Source organism: Rissa tridactyla, chromosome 2 (assembly GCF_028500815.1).
Source record: "Rissa tridactyla isolate bRisTri1 chromosome 2, bRisTri1.patW.cur.20221130, whole genome shotgun sequence".
NCBI classification, from domain to species: domain Eukaryota; kingdom Metazoa; phylum Chordata; class Aves; order Charadriiformes; family Laridae; genus Rissa; species Rissa tridactyla.
Genome location: NC_071467.1, coordinates 36,302,337 through 36,319,803, shown reverse-complemented (window position 1 = coordinate 36,319,803; position 17,467 = coordinate 36,302,337). Strand labels below are relative to the sequence as shown.

The 17,467-nt window shown below is 39.5% G+C and overlaps 1 protein-coding gene across 16 annotated transcripts in view; it reads right to left on the bottom strand.

Moving 5' to 3' along the window:
- The window catches only part of EYA1 (EYA transcriptional coactivator and phosphatase 1), a 169,855-nt gene that overhangs the window by 95,199 nt on the left and 57,189 nt on the right, over window positions 1-17,467 (bottom strand). The window contains exon 3 of one of the 16 annotated variants that reach the window (XM_054191955.1): window positions 3,082-3,213. The exons of the other annotated variants lie outside the window; for them this stretch is intronic. The gene's annotated coding sequence lies outside the window, so the exon portion shown is untranslated. The remainder of the gene's footprint in view (window positions 1-3,081; window positions 3,214-17,467) is intronic. 16 annotated transcript variants of the gene reach the window in all.

Genomic DNA, 17,467 nt, shown 5'->3' with positions numbered 1-17,467 from the left:
TCTAAACCACAATTGCACTGGGTCTGGAACAGAGATTTCAGTGGGATTTGTATATGTTTACATCACGCCTGAATTTGCCCTGATTCTGCATTCCTGCTGAAGCAGCCGGCACCTCAAGAGTCATAAGAAGTAAGGGATCAGGCCTGTTACATAACATCAAATGCACAACAAGCTATTGGGTATATTTTTACAACCATTACTCATGCAATGAGGTTTTAACTCCATATGCAATGCCATACACTTGCTTTAGCACAAGTGAAGCTGGCCCATCCTGAATACTGGATTTACTGGGCGCTTAGACGCCACAATCGCAGGTGTGCTGATAATTAAGAAAAATTAGAAATAAGATGGATACGGAACAGTGGGATGTCTGCATGTTTGTCTCTAAGTAGGGGATGCTACTGAAATATTTAACATACACAATATGCCCAGGAAGACCGTGCTTCGCTAAGGCAAAAGATGCATCCCATCGGTCCCCAAAACCACCGCGTGGCTCTTCCCATTAACAACTGCAAGGACACGCCAGAGCCCCTTGAAGCAGGCAGTTTCCCTCCTGTGTCTCCATACAAGTTTTATCTTACACATAGCAGCTGTTGCCTAGAGACGTCCCTGGCTGGAGCAGAAGTTTGCAGCATTTGACAGGAGCCCTTATTGTCTCCTGCTACTCATGTGAGCAAAAGTAGGAAGACTTTGGTAGCTACAAACAAAGAAAAAAAAAAAAGTGTCAGAAATCAACCATTCTAACTGTTCTGTCCAAAAACTATCAAAGTGATTGAGAAGGACAATTTTATTACATGCTTTTGAGATGCACTGGATAAAATTAATAATGAATTAAGGTCTACGTACTATAAAAAAATATACACTGTACTATAAAAAAAAAAGGTGCGCGCTGCTAACCATCATCCTTAGTCAAAGTGTGCATGAACTGCTGGCCCCCGTGACACCTTTGCTGGTTTGCATGCAATTGTGCTTATTTTAAGTCAGCAACTTCAGTATGAAGTAAGGGATCATTTTGTATAATTTAAAATAGGAAACAGTAGACTTTATCAATCTGAAGTAGATTCTGCTTTAGATTTTGAATGAATTCGCGGCTTTATAGGATTCTGAAATAGTTCCTGACAATTATGATGTAAACGAATGCAGAGATTTTCCACAGAAGAAGTGGTCAAACTCCAGTTTGATAGCAAATACCTAGTGTTTCTCAATTTTTCCCTTTCCAAAATCAAGGTATGCATGTTTTTTCAATACATTTGTTGCATCTCAAAAGCATTATGTAACAGGGGAAAAATAAATATGGCATATATATATTTATAGACACAAACAGTGAAAACTATAAATACGCTTAGTACTCCAACTGCAAAATAAGTAAGTACGTTGGCAGGGGGAAGGGAAGGTTTCCTACATGAAGGTAAGCTTTAAATATACCTGATACTGTCATCTCTCTTTTGGTACTTTGTAACACCCAGTTGAAAACTTCCTACATAGCTTTTCTCTTCTAGTAATCTCATGAAGGTAATTGTACTTATGATCACCACACAAAAATACTGCTAAGTTTTGGTCTCCAGATCACCGGAAGTAGATGCTCTACCCAAAAGTGGCGGCGTCGCTTTCCCCTAAAGATCTGTGACACTCTGAGGGCAGATTCCTGAGATCTACTCCTGATTTAATAGCAATGTTGTTGCTTTTCTAACTACAACAGCTTTTATTTAAGCAGTGTTTTACCTATTAAATTGACCTACTGAAAATTACTTTCCATTTTCCAGTGAAGTTCAACAGTTTTACAGGGAGATTTTTAATACTGTCTACGGTACCTAAGAATCAGTGAGAACGTCACTTTTTTTTTTTTTTTCACAAAAACCTCATCTCAAAAGATACCTAAACATGTTAGCAACTCTTTATAAAAGTTGCCCCACTGAAGGCAATGTAATTGTCTTTGTTCAAAGTTATTTGGAGAATTAGCTGTTTGCAATACAGGGAGTGAAATGAAAGGAGTAGATTGCAATCTGTGAGCATCCTTGAGAAAGAGCTAATTTTTCTAATTTACATTCGAGCTTTTACTCCGGCTCAGCATGGAAACATAACTGCCTAAAAAAATTGAAAATAATCATCCTTCGCTGTGATGTGTGAATAATAATTTGCTTACACAAATGAACGAGTCAAATCAAATGCAGTGGGGATGATGAGGAGCAGCGTGCTAGCACTCCAGCGGGCGATAAAAGCTACACTCAGCGGCTCCTCAGAAGAGACGAAGTTGCACGAAGAACGCGGTACATATGAGAGACTACCAGTGAGCTGACAAAATAATCAAGTCCCGTTGTTCTGTAAAGGCTATAAAAACACATCATTTCACACACATGCCATTTTCCCGTAGTTCGTCCTCCCACAACTATTTAAGCCTTCCTCATCTTTCATTTAGCGCTACTAGAAAAAAGTCAGAATATACAAAACCATTGCAATTTATTTTTTTTTTCACAGAAATAACTTAAACTTTTGCCAGTGATACAAATACAGCGCACTGTATAGCATGAGTCAGGTCAGTAATGCTAGACTGTCTTTTCTCCAACTATTTTCCATTAACATGAACAAAACCAGTTTTGTCAGCACCTCCTGTAAGGTGAAAAGGGAGACGGAAAGTTCCTCTTTGTTTTTCAGCTCTGAATTAAAGTGGTACTCAGAATTCTTAATTCTGCAAGAAAAATATGTTTGTTCGCTAACCACAGAAACAATAGGTTTATTTGTTGCAAATTCCATTTTGTTATTATTTCCCAAATGCGTTCCGTATTTTTTTCCTGAAGCGTTATTCATGTCACTGTTCAACAGTAGATGGAGCAGTGGATCATTACTGTATTTTAGTTATTTGTGTCAATTATTGCATAATTTTTCAGCTGCTGACATATAAGACTGGAGAAGCAAATAATAATAATAAAAAGATATAGAGAAAATAATTGTTAATTAAAGCATTTAGAATTATGAAGAAAATGGAAAGATCAGCAATCCAAGCTCACTTTAACAAATTATTAAGACAAGCCTGCATTTATGACTAATGTAAGCGATTCATAAACACACATTCAAATCACAAACCTTGCGTTAGTTGAGTACAGTAAATATGTACGTCCTTAACCTTGAAACAGTCACACATATTTTTCTTACGACGATCAGGAAGGGTGAAGTGTCTTCTAAAAGTGAAGTTCAAAAATATTCCACATTTTGGCCCTTGTAATGAAAAGGAAAAAGTGGAAGTCTAAGTTACAATAATCGTTACAAGGGCAATTTATTTTACACTCGCATCAATTGCTTTTCCTGTAAACTGTTTTTAAGAAATTTACCACAATAAATTCTTTTGAACCTTACAGTAATTATGCCGTTACCCTCATTTGTTCAGCAGCGGTTAGATTCTCACCTAACTGTAACAATCTAAAATCGAGCATTTAGTTTAAGATGACTACCCCCAACCCTCGTCTTCAACAGAGAGAGACAAACACTTCCAGTCCATGTGCCTATGGGGGGGACTCAGTTTTGAGGTTTCCCCTCCCCATGGACACAGACGATGGGCTTAAGGCAGCTCCCAGGTTTTGATGGCTACGGCTCCCCCAGGAATCCAGACTTTGCTGAAGCCAACAGTATAATTTCCCTTAAAATCAATTGGGTCTCAATAGTAATTGTATTCACAGAAATTTCAATTGCCGCATGCTCTATTTTGAAACTTCGTATAATTACTCAGAGTCAGACTGCCAATATTTGTTGTTACAAATCAAGGCCAGAGGAAAACTTCTCAGATGGCTTCAAAGTCCCAGTTCTCATCTCCAAGCCCGGCTCCCTCCCCCGCTTCCTTCCAGCAGCATTAACTTTTTCTCTGCAATCTCACAAATCGGAAAAAGAGTAACCTCTAAAGCTGTTTTAGACTGAAGGTCAGAATTCAAAGGATCGGTAACTTTATCCACAGAGCCTTGCAATCACATTGCTATTGGAAACACACCCAGAAGCACCAGCACTTGAGACGTTTTATTAAGCAATGTCAATAGGTACAAAATTTGAAGGTTTGTTGGTTTTTTTTTTCCGTACTGTAAGGTTTATCAGGACTCATATTTGCAAGAGATCGAATTGCCTCCTGCCACCGAATTTTAGTTTAATGTTCTCCGAGGTAAGGAAACTGGGCTCTGTGTTACATGCTAATGAAAACAGCAGCTTTGGTTTGTTTATCTAAATACTTAAAGAGAGGCACCTCTTGCAGCCAAAATGTAAACAAAGCTTAAATTCTTTTTACTGCTTGGATACTTCCAGGCTACTAATAAGGATTTTTTTTTTTTAATTAAGTGCATTATACAGATTTTCTACATGTATTTACTGCTTGACAATCTACCTTTCCAAAGAAATATGTAATTCCTAAACTAATTATTCATAATTACACCTATATTTTCAGCCCGCGAACATAAGATGACAGATCCCTTTCAAACCTAGGCTCAAGGGGAAAAAAAATTCACTCAGGGCAGTCAGTACTTTTGTCCCTGCAAACCTGTCATTAATTTAGAGGGAAATAGGTTAAAATAAGGATTTCAAGAGGGTTTCACAAGAATTAAGAAGAAGCAAAAATTTAATTTCAGCATCTAAAAAAATAAATCATATAGCTTGCCCCTCTGTCTTGTACCACATTTGCATATGCAAAAGACTGACGGATTCATATCCAGACAAGTGATTCACCTGATGAAGTTCTAAAAATGTGTCTGAAAATGCCTCGCCTTTTATAACACGGGAATCTCTATACACAACAACCTCCATTAAATAACGCTGCCAAACTAGGCACAGACCAAGGGAAACACACCTTGCACTGGATGCCAGTTTATACGCTGAAAGACACAGCCCAGGTACCGCACACCGAGCAGAGGCAGAACGCTTTTCACCCTGTGATACCCAAAGAATGCAATAACATCGCAGCAGAAGAGGACACAGAGATACACACAACAGAACACAACCGTATGAAGAACTCGAATCGCAGGTGGATGAGCAGAGACAAGCAGTTTTTAACTCTAATAATTTGATTTTTAAAAAAATTGTAACCTGGCAGCTATCAGTGTAAGAAATGTGTTGAGTGCAACTCAAAAATGCTTATTTATCTTCGGTGCATCTGGTGCCACTTTCCTTATATTCATAAGCAGGGTACCTTTGTGTACTTAGACTGATTTTTAATAGCTCTTCTGGAAAGTATCAAATCCAAAATTAGAGACACCTAGGAAAATATAGTAGATTTAGTAGCCTAAAAATGCAGTAGCTTGAAACGTACTCCACCAATGTACTCCACCGCAGAGGACTGCTTATTGAAATAAGAGTCAAAATTATACCGCTGGAGACTGATGCTTCAAGTGATGCCTTATGCTGCCTGGGACACAAACAAGGGCTCCATTGCCCTGGCTGAGGACACCGGCGGTGATGCCGCCTGCTCCACCAAGCCCCAATGGGCTGTGGCCATACGGGAAAGCAACCCTGGCCCCCACAGCCACTGGTGAATTGTTTCCCCACCCCTCACTGCAAAGGAAACCAAGTGTCCAGAATAAAGGCTCCCCCTTCTGAACCTTAATCCGTATCTAGAAACGGTTGTGAATTCAGAAAGAGTCTCAGGAACTATGTGGTGCCTACAGTTGGAAAGGGGGACATCCAAGGGATGGAGAGCGGCTGCCCCTCAGCTGGGTACAGCTCAGGCACCGTAAGGCTCTTGTTCCTCTGTGAGACCCAAAAAAGCTGCCACAAACCAGCAACAATGCCCCTACAATACATTTCTCTTCCCTCCTGTCTGCCCCCTCATAAAATCCTCATTGTTTTTAGTTCTAATCTTTTTCTTTTTTTTTTTAATAAGAAAACACTATTAATATTTTCAACTCCAAAATGCTAGTAAATATTTTGTATGCATCTCTAAAGCTTGAATTAAAACAGGATCAAATTAATGTTAAGTTTCTTTTTATGGAATTGGCCTCAGCCATATGTGGTATACCAAGCACAGGAGGAGCTTTATACCAATTATTCTCTATTAGTAGATGAATTCCAGCATTTGGCTCTTGTGTTTCTGGTCAGTAAGTAAGTAATAGTAAATAGTTATGCAGTATGCATCATAAAGTAACAACTGGTAGGTCAAATATTTTTTCATAGAATCATAGAATGGTTCGGGTTGGAAGGGACCTTAAAGACCATCTAGTTCCCACCCCCCCGCCATGGGCAGGGACACCTCCCGCTAGACCAGGCTGCTCAAAGCCTCATCCAGCCTGGCCTTGAACACTTCCAGGGATGGGGCATCCACAACTTCTCTGTGCAACCTGTTATTGTAGCCATTAACAGTCCTTCTGACCTCAAAAGGGCGGTGTACCGGTGTTGGGGAGTCTACCCTCACAGCCCAGGCTGCGGGATCCAGGTCTAGTTATCTTTTCATGCTTGGATGCACAGAAGTCCACCAAGACACCAGTTTCTCAAAATTTGCATGGGTATATAAAATGACTTGAAGTGAATGGCAATGAATAAATAGTTGAAAGTTAATACACAGTAAAAAATGCTTCCTATTAATTTAGTAAGAGAAGTGGACTTTAGAGACCCTGAATAAGAGGTCTGAAAACTGCTGTTTACATTTGGTTTAGAAATTCATGACTCTGAATAAAAAAGGAATAAATCACAGTGATTTAAGAGATTGGTTTGAGACACTGATTTGCTAAATCTTTACACTCACCTAGCTTGCTTGTAACTTTGCAAGACATAAGTTTCTTTGTTTTAATAAAACTGCACTGCACAGCTCAAAAATTCACGCCATATTCCCAACTTCAGCTCTGTTTAAGCACATATATGGCTTTTCTCTTGCTAGAAAGATCCACATATAATGCCAATAAATTCTCAAATAGATGAGAGCTAATAGTAATGAAAACTATTAGCAGTTAGAAAGCAGCGATGTCATTTAACAGTCAACAAACATGCAAGTACATGTGCAGACAACAGTGGAAACATGATAACCTAATAAATCATCAAAATGGTGACATCCAGACTTTATATGATTTCCACATATCAAGGTGCCATAAGCAGATAGGTGTCATTTGCTCAAGGGAGTGACTAATTCATTTAATAGCTCCTTTAGCATATGAAAATGTGTTTCTTTCCTCCCATCCTAGAAGAACTATTAATTCACAGCATCCTTCCCTGCCTAATACCAAATGGAACAATGTCCAAATTAACATCTCTCCAGGGTGGATTCTACTGAAAGAAGACATAAACCCAATAAATTTTGTTCATTTGAATGGAACTTGGATTAGCTCCATGATTTGAATATCCCAAAAAATTTACTCCTTACTCTGCTTGCTTTCTGAAATGTGCAAATGGATTCACAAAATAAAATTAAAAAAATAACGTATTTTGAAACATCCTTTTATGAAAGCTTGACAGAAACAGGTATGCTTCGAAATGTTCCAACTGATGTTGAACCTTTAAAACTGATTTATAATACCTGAACGCTGGTATTCCAGTCACAGATGGCATACCAAGTAAAGGTTAGCATCTTATTAATGACTGTTGGCTAACAGTTACAATGAAAAATAAAATTTATGACAAGGTATTCATATTATGAGTAATTATACTGGATAGTTACGAATTGGATCAGCAATATAAAAGGAGTATTTTTAATTACTTACCAGAAAAAAACCAAATACCCTCAAACTGTTCCCAACTCCATGAATTGGCCTTAGCTTTCAACCTAACTTAAACCACAACCTAAATAGCTGTATTGGACATGATCTAAGAAAAATGAAGTAAGGATGTCAGATTGGAACTGGTGCTTAAATTGTTCTACTGAGCACACTGAGCGCCATTTCTCCCCTTACAGAACTGCGCACTGCGCTTAGGCTACTGTTCTCTGCTGCCTGAGGCTGCCAGGATTCAGAAAATATCACAACTCCCACACCCTCAAGCAAATGCAATTTGTTAGGGCCAGACACTGCATCTCTTGCAGCACGGCAGAGTAGCTTGGCTTGACGGTGAAAATAAAACTATTTTTTTTTCTTATAGGGAACTCTCTCGCCCCAAAAAAGAGCTATTCCTAAAATGAGAGTTTTAAAAATTCCCCATAAATATTTTTTTCCAAACATTTGGGCTGAAACAAACGAAACCCTGACTTCCTGCAAGTCTAGAAAACATAGATACTGATTTGCCATTTAAAATTTGTTCGCTTGCCTCACCTGCCTGCAATCACAGCTCTGACTTCATTAGCTGAAATCTGCTAAATGCATCCAAATCATCTTTTCATAACTGCACGCTGAAAGAGTGCTTCATTTCTTCAGTCCTGATCACTTTAACTGATTATTTCTCCATTTACATAATTCCTTGTTAGCTCCGGAAATTACTTTTCAGAAAGTGTTTATCAGAGAAGTCAACGCATTGTCCAACACACCGGTGTCTCGCCCCTAACCACGTTATAAACACTTTCCGAGGAGTCAGCTCTCCCACGCAGGGGCGACTGCCTTATTGCGTGTCGGAAGCTTATTTCCCTTCTCTTGACTTTGAAGATGAGAGAAGGGAGTGGACACATTTGTCAGATCGCTGGTGTTCAATCTATCAGCTCTCTTGATCTGAGCCACTGAAGTACGAATCACAGATATTCTGCATTATGTTGGCAGCGGGGCGGTCCCGTGGCAACACGAGCTGGCTGGCGCTTTTTCGTGCTATCCAGCTGTTCACGAGCCACCGTCAACAGCTGAGGATGCCCGCATTCACCTAGCACGATTTCCCAGCGCTCTCTCAATTTACCCTTTGGTTAACCCATTTACGCAATTTGTCCTTCTTTACACAAGCTAGTGAAACTCCCCTTCTCTTGGGGAAGAACCACACGTATTTCCCAGGGGAATCTATTCCTTTAGATTTTCCTTAGGATAGAGAGGGTGCTTATATTTGGCTTGTGACACATGAGGGATCACTCACTCTGATACTGATCACTTTGTTATATATTTCTCCTCACCCCTTTAACCATTCCTATGCTGGGTCTTGCTAGGAAGGGTGTGAACGTCTCAGTCCTACTGGAGATGTGACTGTTTCCTTTTTCAGTTTGGGGTCCTGGCGAGGAATTTCGCTGCTTCACAACTTCAGGGGAGGAGGATGTTTGGGCAGTGGTATACAGAGAGAAAGCATAACATTTCTCTTGATCTTTGTTTCGTATCCAGTATTTAGTCCATAGGGCAGGGAAGTTAAGATAAATTGACAAAGCCTATGACAGACTAATTGGTGATGGAATTCTTTGGCGGAAGATCGCCGCTCGGTTTGACAAGATTTCAAAATGTAGAAACCACTTGGCAGACGGGGAAGCACAGAGAAAGGTGCAGAATATCTACTTTTCCTGACAGGTTTTTTAAAGGTCGTATTGATTCAGAATTATTCTCATTTTGCAGGCATTGCCATTCCCTGACCTGCCGCATCCGTCTTGGGAAAGCAAAGGTGGGGCAATACTACTTACAACTGAAATCAGTTCTGGGGGTCTTGAGTTTTGGATGGGGTGCAGACACCATATGATAATTTTTGTTCAGACACAACCGCTTCATCTTTCAGTCTTTCCCTGAACTGACGACCAGGAAGCACAAACCTTGCTTTGGATTTTTCCTGTTGAATAAAACATTGGTGGATAATAAAATTAACACCATTCACAAATTACTTAAAGATAAGCACCCTGTGTCTTTTAGTAAGCCAGTAGTAACTGGTCAGAGGACACTGTAGATAGGTGGGTTCTTAAGCAAACGCATATCCCTTTCTTTTTACCTCCTGCACCTTTCTTATATCATCCTACAGTCTTCACAACACAGAGAACTAGTTTAACCCAACGTTGAGATCAAATTAAGACTCTCGGTACAGCACCAGAAGGTGGTTTGATATCTAGTGATCCTATTGACATAAACCTCTCCTCTTGAGCAGTGCAAGCATTTGGGTTTTTTTATTTATTTTTAACGTATACTGGACTATAGTTTTTAAATATCTTCGTTAAAAGTGCAAGCAGGTTTAGTGAACTCTTCAGAAACTAAATCAGAAAAGTATTTCCTTTTTAAGTAATTGCTGAAACCATTTTCTTTTGTATTTAACTACTTTCTTCATTCATACACATTTTTTATTACTGGACAAAAGTGGAGTTTATGTCAGTAATTAAAAACATGTAAATTATGTGATCACTTTGTATTTACACTGGCTTTTGCTTCATTGTCTGCATTTTATTTCTGATTGCATAAATATTCATACAGAAGCACCTAGGGAAATTTTCAAAGTGGTGCACAGAGACTAAACTATGCAGTTTCTATTAATTTTAATGAGTCACGTGGTTACGTTCTCACATTCTAATTTGAAAATTTCCCTCCTGCTTTCCACCATCTAAAATAACTGTCTAATTCCGAGTGTGCACTGTCTGCATCTCCCACTCTACAGTCTATAAATACACAAGGGACATGCAGTCTTTTCATACAGCTACTTCAGGATGCTCCGGTGGCATTTTATACCCAAAGGAAAAAGTCCCCAGCCTAATCAGAGTTACTAAATTCCTCATGCTGCTCCTAATCCTCAGCTCTAAAGACGTTTCCATTAATTCCTTTGCTGAAATGCCTATTTAGGTACACAGAAAATTAATATCCTGGGAACCTCTGACATAATTAAAAGTACAATTACCAAAAAAGTAGGATCAAAAGAACCACTAAAACCAGAGAAAGACATAATCAACCTGGTAACCATTCAAACGGTCCCAGAAACTGTGCTTTGACATTCTTCCCCCAGAAGCTAATGACAGCCAGTTATAAATGAAAGATTTTTGTCATTTGACTATATTTGAACTTTCCCCACAATGTGCCAGGAAGGTCAGCCAGGGTATTTTAGAGCAAGGCTGTGAGTAGAGAGAATTACAGGCTTAGAATTACTTACTGTGTCTTGCCAGAGATTCCCTCTGTTTTATAGCTCATAGGCTTCACTTTTCACAGTTGCTGCTTCTAACCAGCTTTTTGACATCTCCTGGAAACCGAGGGCGGGGGAAGGGAGGAACTTTTTTTTCCCCACACAGATAACCTCAAGAGGTTCAGCAGCCATGGAGGCAGGGGCAGTGAACACGGGCAGGCAGCAACAGCACAGCTGGCTCAAAGCAGCACCTTAAAACAGGCTGAAGTCCAGTGGTGAAGCACCTGCAATGGGTTTGAAAGTTGCCTGTTGGGAAACTTATAGAGAAGATCATGGGGTGGCTTAAGTGGTGGCTTCTCCCCTCTCCTGTATTCGGCACTGGTGAGGCCCCACCTCAAGTACTATGTCCAGTTTGGGGCCCCTCACTACAGGAAAGACATTGAGATGCTAGAGTGGGTCCAGAGAAGGGCAAAAAAGCTGGTGAGCAATCTGGAGAACAAGTCTCATGAGGAGCAGCTGAGGGAGCTGGGGTTGTTCAGCCTGGAGAAAAGGAGGCTGAGGGGAGACCTTATTGCTCTCTTACAACTACCTGAAAGGAGGGTGTAGCCCGGTGGGGGTTAGTCTCTTCTCCCAAGTAACAAGCAATAGGACAAGAGGAAACGGCCTCAAGTTGCACCAGCGGAGGTTTAGATTGGATATTAGGAAGAATTTTTACACTGAAAGGGTTATCAAGCATTGGAACAGGCTGCCCAGGGAAGTGGTTGAGGCACCGTCCCTGAAGGTTTTTAAAAGACGGGTAGCGATGGTTTTTGTCAGAGTTAGGCTGATGGTTGGACTAGATGATCTGAAAGGTCCCTTCCAACCTAGGCAATTCTACGATCCTGTGAAGTGAAAGGAACCAAGAGACAAGGATGGCTTAATGTGACGGGAAACAAGAGACAGGGAAGAAGGGGCAGTTTGCTGATGAGATTGGTGTAGCTCCTAAGAGGAAAGGCTTCTGGGATGAAATTTGCTTAAAAATGCCGTCTCTGGGCTTGGGAACACTGTGGCTGTGTGGCTTAAGGTTGACAGAAACCAACCACGCACCTCTTACCAAAAACCCAGTCAAGGGAGAGGGACACACAATGCGCTGTGCCCACCAACAGCACTCCCAGGGCCAAAAGGCAGCTAGCCTGTACTGAAGACCCGCACACCTCCAACCTTTCCATCATCAGTACAGGGCAGCCCCATCCTGCAGATTCACAGATGTCTACCGAAAGACACATTTGTCTTTAGTCTTTCATCAGACGAATATGTCTACACACGTTCTCCACAACCCGTTGGCCTGTTTTCATAAAATTTGAAGGAGTGTGATATTTTTGAGGCTGCTAGCTCTCTGTCAGACTGGACTGAGGTTTCCCAACAAATTGAAAACTTGTTATTAGGAGACATACTGGTAGACAGACATGTACAAAGAATGTGGTTGCAAAAGCCTTTTTTCTTTGGGAAACCAGGTTATAACAAGAAACTGCCTGATCTCCATTTACAGTTCTGTTCAGTTATTTTAATGAACTTTTTCATTTTGCTGACAGAGCAACTTCATTTTACGTAGAAAGGCAGTTCCCCAGAGGGTAAGATCTGTCAGTTGTCACAGGAAATCCTTTCAGTCCCTACCTATACAAGGAAAGCTCAAGAAATCGGGTTCATCCTATAGAGCTGCTGAAGGAAGGAAAACAATACTACAGACACAAAATCCTTCCCCAATTTGGTTGTGCAGTGCCTTCTCCCAGGGCCCAGCTACGGCTGCGATCAAGAAGTCACTTCTTCCATATTATGGATCACTTGAACATGTTTTTTTTTTCATCTCAGACCTGATGCTGTACACAGCTGGACTGTCCTGTCTCACACTTGGGCCAGATTGATTTTGTCTTCCTCACAACGTAGCAGCAGGCCATGAGTAAGAGTGATATCAGTGAAGAGGATCTTACTTTTTCACCCCATTCGTTCAGACTACTTTGATGAATACCAGAAAATAAAATCAAAGGCAGCAGAGGAATGTGGTGAGGGATGAGAGCACTAGAAAAGAAGTAAAAGCCACAAGAATGGACACCATCTATGAGCTCATGATGAGCCTGATTTTACATCAAGTGGGTCTTGAAAGGGCTTTGTTACACAGCCTGCTGGAAAGCCTTAGGCTGTCAGCTTGTTTCAAGGAAAATGGGAAGAGTGTTGGCAATCTGAAGACCTAAGATGATGGGAGAAAAGCGTTGCATCAGGGATAGGGGACGCAAGAGTCTTTCTCCCTGGCTTAATGGCCTGATGCCTTGAGGATTTCCAGCTATGGTTATCTGTATTGGGAAAATTATCAATGTTCTGTTGAAAAGGATTTTTTCCTGAAACAAGCAAATCTCAAAACAGAAGTCTTCACCCAAATTAAACAAAGTTTCACTTGTCTCAAAATATTTAAAAGCTGTAAGAACACAACAAAAGCTGAAAGGTCTTTGCATGTAACGTGTCCTAAAACTTTTACTGCATTCTGCAATTTTCTGAAAACCCACGTTTCCCTCAATTTTTAACAATTTTTTCCTTTTTAATATAATTTCCCTTGTACAACATTATTTTTACTTCTATCTTAACTCCTTCGCAGAAACCTGTTTCTAGTTAAACAGTTATGGAAGGGGAAAACCATAAACAAGCAACAAAGGTGGAAACTCCATGCCTCTAAGTAATATTATTATTAAACTTGATATCTTTCTTTTAAAACATTTTTAAATGACATTAATTCAAAACCATGCTAAGTTCATGCTGTTCTTTGTTAATGAAGACATGAGACCAAAATTATAACACGCTAGATTGCACCACATCGTGTATTTTCACCATCAGTGTTAAAAATAAAGCTCAAAAAGGTACACAGATGAAATTATTAGTTTTTTAACATATTGATACCTATACAGTATTCTATTAATTGTTGTCTTTATTAAATACAAAAGCAAAAGGATGTTAATGAAAGTTAATAAGCTGTTAGCAAGCTGTAAATTAAAAGCCTACCTAAAAGTTTTTGGTACCGATGATGAAATCATCACTGCCATTCTACTTTTCCTCTCAGATCATGTCTTTGCTCAGGTGAAACTATCAAAATTTTTATCCAAAGAATTAAAAATCTATATCCAAAACACCTGTTCCACAATATCACTGGATGTACAGTTTCTTTAATGTTTCAGCATCTGAAGCTCTTAGAAGGCTCACCTTTCTGCTACCACTTGAAACAAAAAAAGATATTATCACATGTAAAAGGAAGAGAGGAATATATGGAGACTTGCAACAACAGCCAATTTGCAAACACTGAAACCTTCATGGAATATAGGTGTAAAAATTGAGTACACCTACCAATGCATCTGGCCTGACAGGATAGCTACAATTTAAGCAGGTGGCTGACAGATGTCATGTCTCAGGCATGCTTTTTCGTGTTCATTTTCATGCTAATCTCATTTTCATGTCTCAAGTACGCATTTGAAATTATTTGCTAACATATTGCAGTGTGTAGCCTATATGATCCTTAAAGGAGATTTCAAAGTAGAGTTCAAAGCTGCCAGCTGATTATACAATGCGAAAAATGAGAATAACCGTTGCCAACTTACCAGCCCCCAACACAGACTAAGATGGGCTGTTCCACCGCTGACTGCAGCACCAAGCTTTCCAAATGAAAAATCGCTGAATACAGCGATCGCCACATCTTTGCCAAAGTTAAAATGAAGTTTTTGCTGTAACTTACTGAAAAATATATTAAAATCCTGCTTTTAGGCTGAGACGATGTCAAATGTAGCTCACCCTTTCGCCATTCAAGAGTTTGCAGATGGTAACCTCATTGCAGTGCAATGTTGCAAAGGTTTTGGGCTGGATACTGTTTTTCAGCTTCACTCACTCAGGGGTTTGACTCTGCAGACGACTTGTCAGAGAGCGAAATTACTAGCTATGGTACCACCACTGGCTTCATATATGATCTTGATACTTCAGTAGAAGAAACATACTTGTGTGGGATCTTACATATGGGGCTCACATATGAGCACATCTATCCAAGTGGAAGATGAGTGGCTATTCCGGAAAATAAGAGGTAGATTCTTAGCTGGCAAAAAGCATCACACCAAAAAGTAAACTTCAGTTCTGAATATCGTCTGAAGAGCTGTCCTAATAAATGTAATCTTCCCCACAGGAATGAAACCACCCTACCAAGCCCACCAGCGTACACTGAGATTTAATTAACAGTCCTGACTTTCAGGAAGAAATTACCAAATAATAACAACCAGTGATGTTGATAAAGTCGTAAGTGCAAGACACGACTGCTTTGCCAAATACAAGCAGTTCTCCTTTGTTTTTATTAACAGATGCATCATGTCTCTTTCCTTCAAGATGAGGATTGAAATGCTCTATAGTAATTTGTGTGAACTTTGGGGCACATTTACTTAAATCCTCTAAAATATGCAGTCTATTTGGCCAGTGAATTTCAAAGTTAATGAAGCAAACATCCTCTTACATGCATAAGTGAGGAAAAAAAGGACATAAATCTTTCTGTCTGACCCCCATTCACATCTGAAAATGAAACACAAGCACTTTTAAAGCAAGGCAGAATTTTGTAATGTATTAAAAGCATCTGCTAAAGCCTACTGCTACTAAAAAGCCTATTGCTCCTCACTTTATCACTGCACTGCGTATGCCACCCCGCAGGTGTCTATGAGCTTTTACACGCGTGCTATTTCTAAATGTGAAAAAAAAAGGAAAGGAAAACAGTAAAAGCAATCTTATGATGACCTTGCAATTTATAAAAGAAAGCTCTTTGAAATGCTGCCCTGAGCCACACAGAACTCCAGTTGAATAATTAATTACATATTGACAAGGTCTTATAAAAGAAAAGCTCAGAGCTGTATTGACGTTTATATCTTCTTAACATTCATCAGAAAATGTCATCCTGCTTGCAACAGTTATTGGTAGCTTATATGTTTTTGCCCTTATATCCAAATTCTTCTCAAGAAGGTATGTGACTGATGATGTTTTATGGCTATACGCATTAACAATTTGCCTAAAATTTTTATCTTTATGATCAACTAATTTATATTAAGAGAATATCAGTATCTTCTGTAAATTCATAAGAAATTCTTGTATGTAAAAAGTTACAAACCACAGCATGCTACAAGTATTTCTTTGAAGCATTCTAATTAGGCATTACATCTGAATTTTTGTGCAATTAGGAACCATTAACACACAAAATACAATCAAAAAACATGAATTAAAATGACTGTTCATGAACTTCACTAGGTAGGATGTGAAAAGGAGATGCACCAAACAATTGCAAAATGTGCAATTCTGTCAACGTGCTGTTTTTCAAAAGGAGAGAGAGTAAATTTTCATATTTCTGTTTTCCTGCTACATTTGCAATTAATTGAACTAGGATGGCATGCACATTTCTGCTAGAGCTCTTCTGTTACAGTACTTCAGATGCACTTAATAAATTGCACCTTCCATGAAAAGAAAAGGTGATGGATTGAAAAATGTTTAGCACAACCATGCATAATTGATAGGTTCCCTAGTGCAAATAAGTGTCTAATAAATAATTAAATTTAATCTCATTATAAGAGTTTTCATAATGGGATAATTTAATTAAATGAAAGCCAAAGGGTTTCTAGGGGTTGAAAGATGCTGCTGTTGCTATATTTGGCTAATGGTCTGGGGATAGTATAGTGAAGAAGGGTAATTCACATGGGTGCATGCATTATTTAATGAATCCCTCCGAGATGGAGGAAAGGACAGATCAATGATAACTTGTCATTTTATCATTGCTTACAATGCACATTTAAACAACCTGGGAAATGTTAAAAACAGAGAGAGAATCTTGCAACCCTTTGCGATGCATCAGGCCTCTCTCTGCCAGACGCACGGTGAGCATTGTCGTCTGCAATACACGGTTTCGCTCTCATCTAACATTGGTCTTTTTTTTTCCTTCTTTCAGACCAAAAATAAGAGCAAAGCCGTACAAGCTCCTGTACAGTTAGGGCAAGCCTGCCCCTAAGTGAAAGTTATAATGGATACAGCATGTATATCTGATACTAAAAAATTGATAGCTGTGTCATGTGGGACCCATTAACAAGCTTTTTGAGTGGGCTGAGTTTTGAGCTTTAAGTCTCCAGAAGCACTTAGCTAGGCTAGGATACTAAAACCATACAAGTCTAAGTAGCTAGCTCATTTGCAGGTGATCAGTTATGAATTAATATGAATAGTGAAGGTTATATCTTTTCAGATAAGACAAAAGTGTCCTCTTGCGCGTGGTAAAGGTGCAAGACCCAAAAGCTAAGTGGCAGGGGTTTGCAAGCTGAACATCTGCTTTCTAATGACCTGTACATATTTTTCATTTAGCATTTTCTCATTTAGAAACTTTTCTCTTTACTGGTGAACTCTGCACACAATGAGTGCTGTACGGCCGCAGCCTTGGGGTTTGTCCCTTCTAGAGGGTCTCACCCATCTGATGGTACCAGACACGTTTATCACAGAGATGCTGATCGCCCTCCTAGGACAACAACAGAGGGATAGAATTGCCCATGGTTTTGCCTTCTGAAGCGTAAGA